This window comes from Zingiber officinale, chromosome 2B (assembly GCF_018446385.1).
Source record: "Zingiber officinale cultivar Zhangliang chromosome 2B, Zo_v1.1, whole genome shotgun sequence".
Classification (NCBI taxonomy): Eukaryota; Viridiplantae; Streptophyta; class Magnoliopsida; order Zingiberales; family Zingiberaceae; genus Zingiber; species Zingiber officinale.
The window spans coordinates 7127981-7143206 of record NC_055989.1 but is presented as its reverse complement, the minus strand read 5'-3'; the positions used below and the strand labels follow the sequence as shown (position 1 = coordinate 7143206).

At 37.5% G+C, this 15226-nt stretch overlaps 1 pseudogene; it reads left to right on the top strand.

Annotated features, from left to right (window-relative positions):
* Positions 1–15226, top strand: part of LOC122048127 — a 61968-nt pseudogene extending 46742 nt beyond the window's left edge.

The following is a 15226-nucleotide window of genomic DNA, read 5'->3' as shown; positions in this document are numbered from 1 at the left end:
TTATCCTGACTTGAGCGTCGGAGGGTCATCGCCAAGGACCCCCTCCATGATTTTTTGGCACTGACATTTGTTGGCTCGTTTCAATGTGTGTAGGAAAGTTTATGTGAGGAGGAAAAAAGTCTTCTGTCGGTCAATCGTCAGTTCATCGTGCCCAGCACGTTATCTCTATAGTTTTCAGACAAGATCAACTAGCAATCAATTGTTACACTTTGTAATGGCTATCTACTAATTGATATTTTGGTAAACGATAGATGAGACCTTTTAATTTTTATCCTAAATTAAATCTAGATTTTTTTTTAAAAAAAATAATCAGTGGACTGAGTTCACTAGTTCAATAATGATTTATAATTGCAAAAAGTTATTGACACAATCAAACTCGTAAATCTTTTCAAGTTGTGCGAGGGCGTGCAAATCGAGCTGATAAATTGGAGAGAATGAATGACCCGATGAACCGGACCGATGCTCCGGTGAACCGCATCAAATTGCAAGTTCTTTATGGGAATTGGGCCTTGAAATATGGCCTATGGGCTTCAGGTGGACGGGACCGATGTTTCACGGAACCGCATCACTTGGCTGGCCTATAGATCAAGTTCCAATGCCTTTCTTGGAATTGGGCCTTGAAACGTGGCCCATGGGCTCCATCAAGTGAGAAACTATTCGAAGTCAGTAGAATCTAGTTGTGGCGCCTATAGTAGAACCCTTGGGTAAGGACGTCGATGAAAACCAACACAAGTTTCATTACGAGGATGAGGCCAGGAGTATTAAGAAAGAGGAATCCAAGTGTTGAACAACCATATGCATGCACGGTAATAATTATGCATGCTCGGTAATTTATACACCTGGGTTTCTGACTAAGTCCATTCTAATAGGAATTAATAGTTGAAATTAATTTTTGCAATGTATCTATCTTAATACACAAACACAGTTGCTACAGACTTAATTTTTATGGTCCCTACCATTGCCACATCCCCATTTTTTAATTAAAAAAAAAGTTGAGAGAAAGTAAACCTAAATTTTTTATAATTAAAAATATTTTAAAAAATTTAAAAGAATTTTGAAATTAAGTTTTAAAAATTTTGAAATGATTTTGAAAAGATTTCTCAAATAATTTTGAAATGAAGTTTTAAGATTTTGAAATGATTTTGAAAAGTTTTTTCAAATAAATTTAAAAGAATTTTAAAATTAAGTTTTAAAGATTTTGAAAAGATTTCTCAAATAAATTTTAAAAGAATTTTGAAATTTGAAATTAAGTTTTAGATTTTTTTTTTAAATAACTATCCGTCTGAATTTTTTAAATTCCTTAGTCATCTCACCCATCTAAATTTTCAATTAGGGAATCCTATAATTTTTGTGAGATGAATTGAGGTTCAATTTAAGGGTTTGATTTAACTTTGTATTAGATTCAGGTTTAGCTTTGGGTTCAACAAATAAGTAATCTTTGGATAAACTTCTGGGCTATGGTGAGTCACAAGGAACTCATTAAAGTAACCATGCCTTTGAAGTTTTCCAAATAGTCCTACCCATTGAACTTAATACTAAACTTTGGTCTAACTAGTTAGGATCCATTTGAGGGTAGCTTCGGTCAGTTCCACTTGGCCAAATGCACCAGGTCGAAGCCATATCTTCCTAGACATGCGATGCCCAAGCTTCCCTAACGTACTATCATCCAAAAACTTCACCAGTACCGTTGGTTAAGTTAAACTTAACCCATTTTAATCTAACCTTAATTACCCTTCCGGGTAATCTACTCTTATTTACCATTATCGAGTGGATTAATTTCGGAGGTGTCAGCTATTCTGGAGCCTCCTCCTATGTTATTGATTTACGTTTTATTAAGTTAAATAAATAAAAGGTACTTGATTATAACTTGGTTTGTACTGTTTAAGTTTTACTTTAGACTTATAACCCAAGTCTAGATTTTGTGATTTGACTAAATTATTAACAATCTTCTCTAATTTATCAATTTTATCTTTTAAAATATTATTTTGTATTTCTACTTTTCTAAGAGTTAATTTCTTATTTTTATTTGAATTAATTTTGTTCATTACATTATTAGCATACATATCTAATTTTGAAGAGAAATTTATACTAGAGCAAGCATGATTAGTTAAGCTAGTGCGATCATGTGTTGCAAAAATTGGATTTTCATATAATGTAAATGTACTAACCTTGATTTCTCCCTCTGGATTCTTGGGTCTTCTTTCTGGGCATTGTCTTTTGTAGTGCTCCAATAGTTTGCATCTGGAGCATTTGATGTATTTCTTCCCTCTCCTGATCATTTTCTCCTTCTCCTCCAATTGTGTCGGTCGAGTCTTACGAGTGGGGCATTCGTTTCTATAGTGCCCTCTCTCCCTACACTTAAAACAGATTATGAGAGATTTACAATTTGAATTTATAATTTTACCTTTTAGATCCGTGATAGGATCCTCCCCCTTGACTGTTGCCATTTCAAATTCTGACTCAGATTCAGATATGTCGTCTTTGGCCATCAGTGCTATGATATCGGTTTGCTCTGATTTTTCTGAGTCTGGTTCGGAGGTTGACTCTGAGGATTCAATTTCAAATTCGGACTCAGGTTCTATTCGATCTTCTAACTCTGAAGGGATCTCATAAAACTTGAGCACTTTCTCCCAAAGCTCCTTAGCATTGTTGAACTTTCCAACTCGATCAAGATCTGAATTTGTTAGTCCGCATAGGAGAATGTAAGTTGCTTTTGCATTTTCCTTGAATGTCCTTATTGTTTGTGCATCCCACTTGTCACAGGTGAAGGGTACACCTTTTTTGGTGGGGAGAGTGAATCCAATATGGACTATGGTCCATATTTCTGCTTCGGTCTTTAATTGATGCTCCACCTGGTCTTTCCAGTATCTGAAGTTCTCGTCAGACAGTAGTGGTAGGTATGTGGAGTTGTACCCATCTTCGTAGGCCATTAGAAGGAATCTCGCAAAATAAACACAATAAAACTTGTTCCAAGACTTGGTCTTGGATTAGTAGTGCGGGAGAGAAATAAAAATAGTAATTTAAGAATTTCGAGAGAAAATAATAAAATATTATTATAATATTATTAAAATATTATAAAAAAATATTACTACAAATTTTTGAAAACACGATATTTCACTAATTCCAATCAATGGTGAAAAGATGAAAATGAATTTTTTGAAAACAATTTTGGAGGAAAAAAAACGAAAGGCGTAAGGTTATATTTTTAACCTATACAAATGACAAAGCCACGTAAAATGCTTGAATGGTGGTTGCACCAGTTCAAAGCGACCCCGCTCTGATACCAATTGTTGGATCGAGAAGTGCTAGAGGGGGGGGGGGGGGTGAATAGCGCTCGCGGCTATTTCGTTTTTCGAATCGCAAAACTATCGGAGAAGTAACGCAGCGGAAAGTAAACAAACACGCACAGAAAGACACGAGAGATTTTACTTCGTTCGGAGCCTAAGACGACTCCTACTCGAAGGCCCGCGATCCTTGATCGCTTTTCGTGGGCAACAACTATAAGCTCGTAAAATGTACAATAAGATATTACAACTGAAAGAACTAAAACAAATTATACCGACAACAATAAAATAGCAAAATCTGGAGCTCCGGGTTGTCGGGGACATGTAACAGCACTTCTGGGCGTTTCTAGAGCAGCTTGTAGCGTAAGTATTGCTTGGAGTTCGTTATTGAGAGCTGCTGGTCGAAACCCCTTATAAAGGGTGTTCAAGGCGCCTTCTACTGTTCACCAAGGCGCCTTGAATGAGCCGAGTCAGCCGCGGAGATAAGAGGCGAACTGGTCGAACCTTATCATAGATTCAAGGCGCCTTCCACTGTTCATCATGGCGCCTTGAACAGCTTCTCGCAGCCAGCTCCAGCCTTGCACCCGAGGCGCCTCCAAGCTCCATGAAGGCGCCTCGGACACTGTTCATCCGAGGCTTTAGGTTGCTCCTTTGCACCTGCAAGATACGTTAGTCCCAAACACTATCCTGCAAACACAAAGTTAGCACAATAAATATGATAAATGAAGTATAGACAGTCTCCGGACTGTCTGAGTCTGACTTCGGGTTTCCGACCGGAAACCCTAGGTCGACCCGACGCCTACTGTTCCCTCTATGGAGAACGCGCCCTCACCTACTCCACTCAGGAGATTTACCTTATGTCAGTCTGGTCCTCCAGACCGACTGGACTTTCCACCTAGGGTTACCACCCCCAAGGACCTAGGGTTACCGCCCCTAGGGTTTTTCTCCACCTAGGGTTACCATCCCCTAGGACCTAAGGTTGCCGTCCCTTAGGGTTTTCCTCCACCTAGGGTTACCGCCCCCTAGGACCTAAGGTTGCTGCCCCTTAGGGTTTTCCTCCACCTAGGGTTACCGCCCCCTAGGACCTAAGGATGCCGCCCTTTAGGGTTTTCCTCCACCTAGGGTTACCACCCCCTAGGACTTAAGGTTGCCCCCCTTTAGGATTTTCCTTCACTAGGGTTACCACCCCCTAGGACCTAAGGTTACCTCCTCTTAGGATTTTCCCCTTCCTAACCGCAGTTAGGACTTTCCTGAAACCTTATTTAACCACGTTAGATAACAAGGAATTTTAACTTTGAATCCCTTTGCCATTATCAAAACTGAGGTTCGATCGTCGGATGCTCATATATATATATATATATATATTTATTTATTTATTTATTGCTGATGGTCGAGAGGTGAAAATGATAAGCAGTTAGGTTGAAACTGAGTCAACAATCATGTTAAGTCCATGGTCGGGTAACAATGGTTCCTTTGTTTGAGTCCAGTGCAGCATATGCTGCGAATTGGGCTAGGAGGGAGCGTCTTAGCCCGCAAGTCATGCCAAACACAGACCTAGTGCTAATAAATCCTGCCATACACCTTCTTCGGCCGGTACACCAATGAGGTCAAGACGCCAAAAGCAAATTTAATTTTCTAATCCAATAACATATCAACTAACTTGTTTAAGTCGTATATATGCAAGAGATTTAGTAAATTTATTCGCATTAATATTTTTACAAATTAAATTTATGTACACAATAAATGTATCATTTATTAAATTTTAATGGACATTCTGAAATAGTATTTTTTTACACCAATTTATAAAAATGCTATTTATGAGAAATTATACTAATTAACTTATGAAAGTAAATACTTTTTTTCATAAATTAGTAATTTTATTAATTAATATTTAAGCATGTAAATAGTTATCTATGGAGTTATTTTTTAATTCGAAAATTCATTAATGTGACAATAGATAAAATGAGCCTTAAGAAAAAAAATAAAATATCAATTTAAATCTATAATGAAATGAAAATTATTACCATAACACTTGTTTAAAAAAATAAAAGAGACCATTATCAAATCAAACCAAAGTAGTAAACGCCCAAGCTAGAAGCAAGCAACAGTTGGAAGAAGGATAATAATAAATGGTCAGTCCACTGACACATATTGTAACAGAGACTAATTTTAATAAAGAATAATTTTAACATTAATTATAGAGTATTAATTTCGATATGTCAATGCTTGCCATCATGCATTAATTACATACCTAATGTTCATCTGCCATTAATCTGTCAGTATAAATGATGCTTTGGTTTATATTATTTTATTAAAAACCCGGCAGATTAAACCCGACAGATTAAAAGGAAATTATCTGCACGTGCAAGACGCAACAGCGGTTTAGGTGGGTGTTACATGAGCATTACTTTTCGAGCAGCTGGATGATCTATAAGAGACTCTTGTCTCTAATGAGTCAAGGAGAATGAAAAAGATGATCGTCAAAAATAAAATACTAATTGTAATTTTCATTTTTGAAAAGTGGATATTAATAAGGAATAGGCTGATTGATAATTTATAGACGGGATTTATAATTTATAGGTAGGATCTTAAATGATTGCCTCCTCTTTCTCTATATATCTTGTCATTTAAATCATGAGTAAAATTTATTGGTCATAATATATATATATATATAGTTTTTACATTTTTGTCAGCTTACTCCGTGAATCATAGATGAGAATCAGGAATTCAAAATGAAATGCACTCTATCTATCCTAGATTCCTCAAAATTGTCCATTTTCACATTAATATTTTTGTCACGGGTATACTTGCCATTCTCAAGAATTCACCAAAAACCATGCATTCATGATCATGACTTTCGTGGATTCATTGTATCATGTTATGAGGGTGATCACATCACTATCTACTCAATGGTTATTTTCTTTCCTATTCAATCGTAAACTTTATTTTATTAACATGTACAATAACTTTAAAAAGATGTATGCACAATGCATGGTGAGCAGTTGACCATCCAACTACTCTGCATCTTTTACCATGATGGTCTTTATTAAGTAACGAAAAAAAACCTATAATTGAAACTCATTGCCGTGAATTGGAATGCATAGGTAGTAATTAAGCCCTATTAAGGCGACATAATTAGTAATTTATGAGTGGTTACTCAAATAAATTTTGAAATCAATTCTAAACGGGTGTGAAATAACTTGTCGGATGTCTAACTTTTTCCATACAAAGAGCCACTATATTAGATAAAATTATTTAACTAGGCGGCCGATGATACTAAACTGCCTGACATAAGTATTAGATAAAAAAACCCAAAAAAGCATTTATTTCAAGCGGCATCTAATTCCGACCGGTCTATTATGTAGTCAGGAAAAACCCAAAGGAGTATTTATTTCAATCGGGTATCTAATTCTCGACCGGTCTATTATGTAGTCCAGAAAAGTCCAAAGGAGTATTTATTTCAATCGGGTATCTAATTCTTGACCGGTCTATTATGTAGTCGAGAAAAGTCTAAAGAAGCATTTATTTTAATCGGACATCTAATTCCGATCGATCTATTATGTAGTTGGGAAAAACCCAAAGGAGCATTTATTTCAATCAGACATCTAATTCTGACCGATCTATTATGTAGTCGGGAAAAGTCCAAAGGAGCATTTATTCCAATCGGGCATCTAATTCCAACCGGTCTGTTATGTGGTCGAGAAAATTCGGGAAAAGTCCAAAGGAGCATTTATTTCAATCGGGCATCTAATTCCAACCGATCTGTTATGTAGTCGGGAAAAGTCCAAAGAAGTATTTATTTCAATCGGGCATCTAATTCTGATCGATTTATTAAACAGTTGGGAAAAGCTCAAAGGAGCATTTATTTCAATTGGACATCTAATTCCGACCGGTCTATTATACAGCCGAGAAAAGCCCAAAGGAGTATTTATTTCAATTGGGCATCTAAATTCGACTGGTCTATTATACAGTCGGGAAAAGCCCAAAGGAGTATTTATTTCAATCGGGCATCTAATTCTGACCAGTCTATTATGTAGTCGGGAAAAGCCCAAAGGAGCATTTATTTCAATCGGGCATCTAATTTCGACCAGTATATTATACAGTTGGAAAAAACCCAAAGGAGCATTTATTTCAATCGAGCATCTAATTTCGATCGATTTATTATACAGTCGGGAAAAGCTCAAAAGAACATTTATATCACTCAACGATTAATTTCACTCAGGATATATATTTGTCCGACTCAATTATATTTATAAAAGTAGAAGAGGACTGTCACATTACCTTGAATTTATCTATGCTGAAAATGTATATCTGATTGGTTCATGGTGGAAATCAAAGGGTACAAAAATTATATACAGCCAACAACAGGTACACATTAATTTTCATTAAACAAAGCTTTATCGTCAAAATTTGATAAGAATTTACATGCTCATTCGAACTTACTTAAAAATTCTTTTGGAAGTTCTTTGTTTAATCGTTTACAATTTATGAACAACGGGGAGGTTCTTTAGTGAGATAGCCTCATCCATTAACTGTTGAGAATTCCATCCACTGAGTGGGTAAGAGTCTCCACAAAGTAGAAGAGGGTTGTGTCCCTCAACTAATGATGGTTGACAACTGCGTCTGCAGAATAGCTAACTACCATAAGTATGTGGGAACTAGACAAGAGGGAGCATATGAAACTAAGTGGGGAAGGATAACATTCCTTTCTCCTGACATGGCTGAATATGCTATTAAGAAGTTGAATTTGCTAGAGTTTGGTGGGTCTATCCTAAAAGCCCTGCCGATTAGGACAGCTGATCAGAAGATGATACCTTTTTCTGGAGTTAGAGTAAAGCTTTGTTGGCCAAGGAAGCCCAGTAAGGGAATTGCACTTGTTACATGTGCACCCGGAGAGGCTGAATATGTTGTTGAGGACTGCTTTTCTTTAGCAATTGGAGGCAGATACATTGATCTTCAGGTCTATGAGAAATTTAAAAATTGTGTGTTTGTTAAAGGAATTCCCATAGATGTATTAGAAGATGAACTTTATGATGCTTTTCTAAGTCTGACAAAGAGGAAAATCTTCAACATTCGCCTTCTTAGAAGAGAAGTAATTACTGACCTGCCAACTTCCACCTTTGAAGAAGCACTTACCAAGGAAATTTCTCCTTTTATGCGCAACAAAAATTTCTCTGACAATAGTTTCCGTGTCGAAATCTTCAGACCTGCACCCCAGGATTCAATCACAAGAGCTATGATTACATTTGATGGAAGTCTGCATCTTGAGGCTGCTAAAGCTTTGGAACACATTCAAGGGAAAAGTGCTGCCTGGTTGTCTCTCGTGGCAGAAGATTCAATGCCAACATGTATTTCATAGTTCTTTGTGTTTCCCTTCACATGTTTATCATGTTATCAGGAAAAATCTGGATTCACTACTGGAAAGTTTCAGTCGTCGCAAAGGAATATTTGTACTTCTACTTGATGACATATTTTTTTTTTCACTTTATATCCATGTGCATTTTCTTGGCTTTGTTGCTTTGTGATTGTAAAAGCATTGTTTTCACTACTCTACAATGCAATCTAAAGGGCATGACAGCGGTATGATTAGTTAAGAGATTGTGATAAAAATCTCCATAATTGTAACGTTGTGGAATGAAGCTTTTTCTAATTGGATGTTTAATGAACTTAAAAATCCATAATGCATCTTTCTATTAAAAAAAAAACTCAGTGAGCTTTGTAGAGCAATTTATATCAACAGAAAATCCTAGGAAGGATAGTTGGCTCTGAATGTTCTTATCTAGAAATCCTAGGGAAGTTAGTGACCAGTGGACTAACCATGCAATCTCTATAGATGCAAACTGAATTATGGTATGCAATTGTTACTCAAATACAAGATATCTTATTTCACATTATATGACTCTAACGAGATGCTAGCACACCAGGGTTCAACAAGATTAGTAGCATATTTTCAACTTGCACCTTCCAAAAGCTAAATTTCTGAGCTTGCAAAAGATCTGTTATAAACTTGTAGACAGGAGTTGTTGTATACAAGATCTTTCCTGCACGAAGTAGGCTATAGTGCATGTGCCTCTGTTACCAAATATTGCCCTCCTGTATCAATATTATAGTTGCAGATCTAATTGGTATTGGCCTCTTGCAACCATTCACATTTTCTAGTCATCTTAGTTGGATGATAGTGATGTAAATTATCTAGATATTTTCAAATAGCTGAAGTCAATCTCAAATAGTTGAGACTAACATGGCTATGAGGAAGATGATGATCTTAATTGGATGATAGCTTCCTCATGCAAAACCTCGATATGGTTGTTATCTGCATCTGTTTTTAAGAACTTCTTACAACCTATTGCTACTTCAAATATTAATGCATCTTGGACATGGAAAATTTTTGTCAGCGACTTTTATAATATCCCCTGCAACCTTCTAGATTTCTCATGCTTGAAAATGGCGGAAAGAACAATCAACAATTTATCATCATCAAAAGATAACAATTTACCTACCATTTTTTATCAAGCATATTTTTTATCATGCAACCTTCTGTGCTAATGCAGTTACATTCTGTTATACAATCTTACTCATAAGTGAATAAATAACTATTGTTCTGAAGTTTTGACCATTTTATTAAATTATATGTGCCTGTCATTTTATGTTCATAGCTGGTTGTTTTTTTATCAGGTGTATAACTTAGAGAAGAATGATAATAGATTTTATCGTATAAAGATATCTGCAAATGCCACAAAAACCATTGCAGATTTGAGGAGACTTCTGGAGCAGTTGATAAGAGGCAAAATAATTTCTCACCCAAGCTTCACCCCGACAGTCCTACAGCTTATCTAGTCTCGTCATGGCATGACATGCATAAAAGCTCTCGAGCAGGAAATGGGAATTCATGTTTTATCTCACCTCAACTTGACCCACATTAAATTTAATTTAATTTTCAAACCATGCAACCAGTTTATAAAATATCGTATTAATTTTTTACTTAGATTTTATTGGTTAGACCCCAAGAGGCCAAGACCCCTAGTCCCCAACCAACTCAAACAAGATGCAAGGCAAGGCAAGGCATAAGGATGGTGTAAAATAATTCAGCCTATAGCCCACCCTGTCCCGTTGGACTCTTTCTATAATTTTATATGTCCGATCGAAGATAAGTACCTCTAACGTGTCTGTCTTGTGCTTGGCCATGGTTTAACAAAGTCAATGTTTCATCAAATTAGAGAAGTGACAATTACATTCAAGTTGAAATATCATACACATGAGAGGCTGATCTTGCAGAACAAGCAAATGATCGATGTCGAATGCAAATTTAGTTACTTCACTAGTTAGATATAAACATTTCATCAGTTCCATGGGTGAAACCAGAACATGATGTTCCCACTACATGCATGTGACACTGGATTATATGTAAAATATTGAAAAATAGCAAATAATCATAAGGAAATTTTTAGAAATTTTCTGAAAATTTTTCGAAGATCGTATGGTGTAGGTTACGGGGATAATATTGTGTCAGGAAAACTTGTTTAATACACCTGACAAAAAAAGTTTTGTTTTCTTTTATTTTTCTTTTTCCTTTATTTTCTCTTCCTTCGTCGTTTCTTCCCCCAATCCCTTCCTCCTCTCCTCTAAGCGACGCCGAACCGATCATCTCCCCCAAACCCGTCGACGCCTCGCTTCCCCTTCCCCACGAGTACAAAAGCTTTGAGCGCGAGCCTTCCCCTTTTGTCAATTCCTCTTTCGGAATCGCCGGTGGATCTAACCTAGGAGCTCCAAGGGTGAGCGATTCTTCTCTTTTCGGGTTCTCGCAAGTTTCAACGTCAAGTTCTTGGCTACCTAGCGGCCTATCCTTTCTCTTCCCCGACTCTCTCATTCTCTCTCGCGGACGAATCAAAGCCGACGGATCTTTGGCGATTGTCGACATCGCTAGAGGAGCTCGTCGTCGGAGGTAGCCAGAGGTCGAACAAGGAGGTCAGATCGTCCTGATCTCCTCTTCTCAAGCCTTCCCCGAGCCTTCCTCTCGCATTTGTCGACTCTTCTTCCCCGACGCTGACACAAAGGGAGCTGATCGCCACGTGAAGAGGCATTTAGGGCTCCGAGGGTAAGCAACAGAACCTTCTTCTCGTTGTGGTCTGGTTCTTATTGCGATTCGTACCCTAGATCCATCGTGTTCTTGTTACGATCCGTGCCCTAGCTGCGATCTTGGAGGTAAGGCATCGAGTTCTGGTGATTGTTGAGATATTGTGTGATCAAGTCCTCTTTTCCTTTATCATCCGAGATGTTTTCCTAATCTAACCGGAGGGGAAGAATTCCAGGAGGTGAGGTTCCGTGTACTGTGGGGTATTCGGTTGGTAGACAACAGCTTGATCAAGGCAGAGAGGTAGATTCCAGCAGCGTCTCGTTTCCGGCAACAACCTTTTCGGCTATGACTTGAGGTAAGGAGTAGGTAATTGATCTTAGTTTTAGATCATAGTGAATTTGGATTATTAGACGGTTAGTATGATTGATTAGTTGAATTTAGATAATGGATCTTTGTGGTAGATCATGTTGTAATTTGGATTACATGATTAATTGTTCATGTGAAGTTGGATTTAGGTTTGGATTTTTAGTCTAATGGATGATTAGGGATTAGGTAACTAACCCTAATTAACCATTAGATTTGACTAGGTAGAGTGATGTTTATGTTGATTAGGGTTTTCCCTAATTAGGTTAGGCATTTTCTCTAGCTACTTAATTCATTTGAATTTAGCTAAATAAAATTATACATGTACGATTGATTACAGGACTCTGATTTGCGACGAGTGGCCTTACGTGAGATTACCTTTGGCACGCGCGATATCAGAGGCGGATACCTTGACTTATATTTTAAATAATGTCATGTTGATATACTTAGTAGATTTTTAATAAGTAGTAATAATTATGTTTATATCTACATCGATATGTCAATATTTGTTTCCAAGCATGTTTTGTTGTTACCTGTTTAACATTCATGCCCCTGTTTATTATTTATGTTATAGAGGTAGTGACATACCATGCCATGTGATATACCGGACTAGTCATTTACCATATCTGACCTGTATACCTAGATCTGATTATTTGATCCACGTATTTTGGTACATATTTTTGGAGGTAGATATGGTCAGGATTTTTCATGTTTAGTGTCATGCACCATCTCGCATGATTACATGCTAAGTGATTGACAACTCCATTATTGTTGAGGACATTGCAGTTACATGAATCTGCACATACAACCACTCATGGGTTAGTGGTTTTTATTTAGCCAGAGTGTGTTGCAGCAGGTTGCTCTGTCAATGCTCCGCTAGTCTGCTCATGGGTAGTGTGACTGCAGCATGGTAGCATGTCAGGGATCCCTCCTCTGGACTGACTTAGGGAGATGAGAGCATTGAGCTCCCCCACTTATGATTTGGAGTAGGAGGATAGGTGTACTCCGACAGCATTATGTCCACTCGGTCACTCATTAGGAGCAGTGATGGCAGAGTGCACAGTTGTCACAGCCCTACCCACTCGGTCTCACCATCGTGTGTGAGATGGTTGACTGGCGTCAGGGGTAACCAGGACATGTCATTGGCATCATATGCATGATGCATTTATTGCTTGTGTTTGTTGCACTTTATTAGTTGTATATTGGATGGATGCATATGATTGATATACATACAGGGACATGTTATTTTCGGTCTGACGACCTATCCTGATAGGAGGTCCTAGTGAGTGCAGCTTCTCCCTTCTCTTTCAGTTTTGCATTGTAGATTATCTCAGGAGGCTGCAGCATATTTATTACTATTTGTTATAGTTTGCTATGTATGTCAATTTGGTATCTGTTGAGGAGTTGACTCACTCCGTTGATATTACCATTTCAGGTTGATGCTGTCAGGAGGTTCCAGTCGCTAGTCCCCCACTACTTGTCGTGACGGGTTTTCATTTTGGACATTGGGTTTATGTGTTTTACCTTTTATATACTTGTGATATATAACTGTACTGGTGGACTTTTAGCGAGTTTTAGTGTACTGTCGTTGTTTTTCGCTGTGTTGGATTTTCTGTCGTGGGCTTACATTTTCCATTGTTGTAGTGGAGTAGGTGACTTTCAAATATAAACTGCATGGTTGTGTCAGCCAGAGACTGAAAATATATAAACTGTGTGGATTGCTTGTTGTATTTTATTGTTATTGTTCCGACCGTGTTGACCGAGATATATGTGGCCCTTGAGGGCATTGTAGAATAGTCTCATATTGTCACCCGTACAGGGGAGATGTTGTCGAAATTTCTTCTAACAAGGACTACCTGGGACGTGACATTATAACAGGCAGTGCAATTTACATGATGATTTGAACAACTATTAACAATTATTATTTCAGTCTACTTGTTCAACTTATGATGTTCCCACTTACATGAACAACGAGGAACTTTTAACATGCAGGCAGTGCTCCAATGCTGTGATGATTTGTAGGCAAGATAACAGTGCATAGTACTAAAGAGAGATGACATATGAGTATAGTAACTGCCATGATGATTTACATGCATGTAGAGCTTCCTTGAATGGTGATAGCAGTAATAGCTCCCGCTCAAGAAACTCACATATTTGTTGAAATATCAATTCATTTCTCTTTAGGTCACTCTTCTTTATTTATTGCACCCCGATCTTTTATCCAAAACAAGCGACAACAATTGTCACCGCAGGCTAGCTCTTCAATTCTTTTGCATGTGTTTAATCTCCAACAGCTAAACCATTATTGCTAACTAGACCTAAACCTGTTTATTTTTCTCTGTATAAGTTCTCAATCTTTTCTCGTGGCTGCTTTCCTCACTTGTAACTTTAGGATAGTTGATGAAAAAAATAATAAAAAATGAAAAATAATGAAAATTTTAGGATAGTTGATGTAGTGTGTAATGAAAAATAATTATTTAAATTGAATAAAATGAATTATTTATTTTAAATTTTAGATGTAGTGATAAAAAAATTGATATGGATGATTTATATCTAATCTACGCATAACTTTAATGATATATTTACAATAAAAAATTATATTATTTTAACAAATAAGAATTGGTGCAGCGAGTTTAATTAGAGCAACGATGAAGACTATTGAGTACATGAATATCTTGCTAGCCAATGTCGCAGTTTGTATCAGAAGGCGATCAATTTATATTTGGAGAATGAGTGACATCTGAAATAAACCGTATCACATGACAAACAAGCGCAGGATACTGTTTTATAATTATTGTTGAAATGATCATATATACTACTGAAATTAGTATATGTGAAATTTAGCTAGTTAGGATGAGTTGCTGACATCTTTATCGAGATTTCTTTAATGAATATCAAAATTAGTTGATATAAATATTATTAAATTTTTATTTGACTGAAGGCAAGAAATTTGATCTAAAAAATATAGTAATTATAACTTAATTAAACCGTATCACATTGATAAGTCTAGTACCCCGTCACATTCATTGATCGCCAGATACATATTGCCATTGATTCAGTCTCTGCTCCATCGTCCATCAAACTGCGTGATTTTGATGGTGATGCGGAGAAGAGGAGGCGAGTGCGGATCGGCGGCGGCAGCAACGCCGGGATGGCTGGGGAGGTTGATAGAGGAGAGCTTCTTCGTGGGATGCGGCTCCCATGGAAGCCGCAAGAAGAACGAGAAGAACATCTTCTGCCTGACTGCCTCGATTTCTTGCCGCACCAGCATTTGCCCCCACTGCGCCCCTTCCCACCCTTCGCAGTTAGCAGGTTGGACGCTCATCGGCAGTCTCGGCAGACAGCAGTCGACTCATGGTTGGGACTTCGTCGCTCGGTGAGGGTGGAGAGCAGTCAGCCCCACCGCCGCAACCCCATAGCTTCTCCTTGTCCGGCAGATTTTGACGAGGGCTTAGCCCACTCCAGCCCTCGTCTAGATCCGCCCCTAATTTATCACCAACACTAA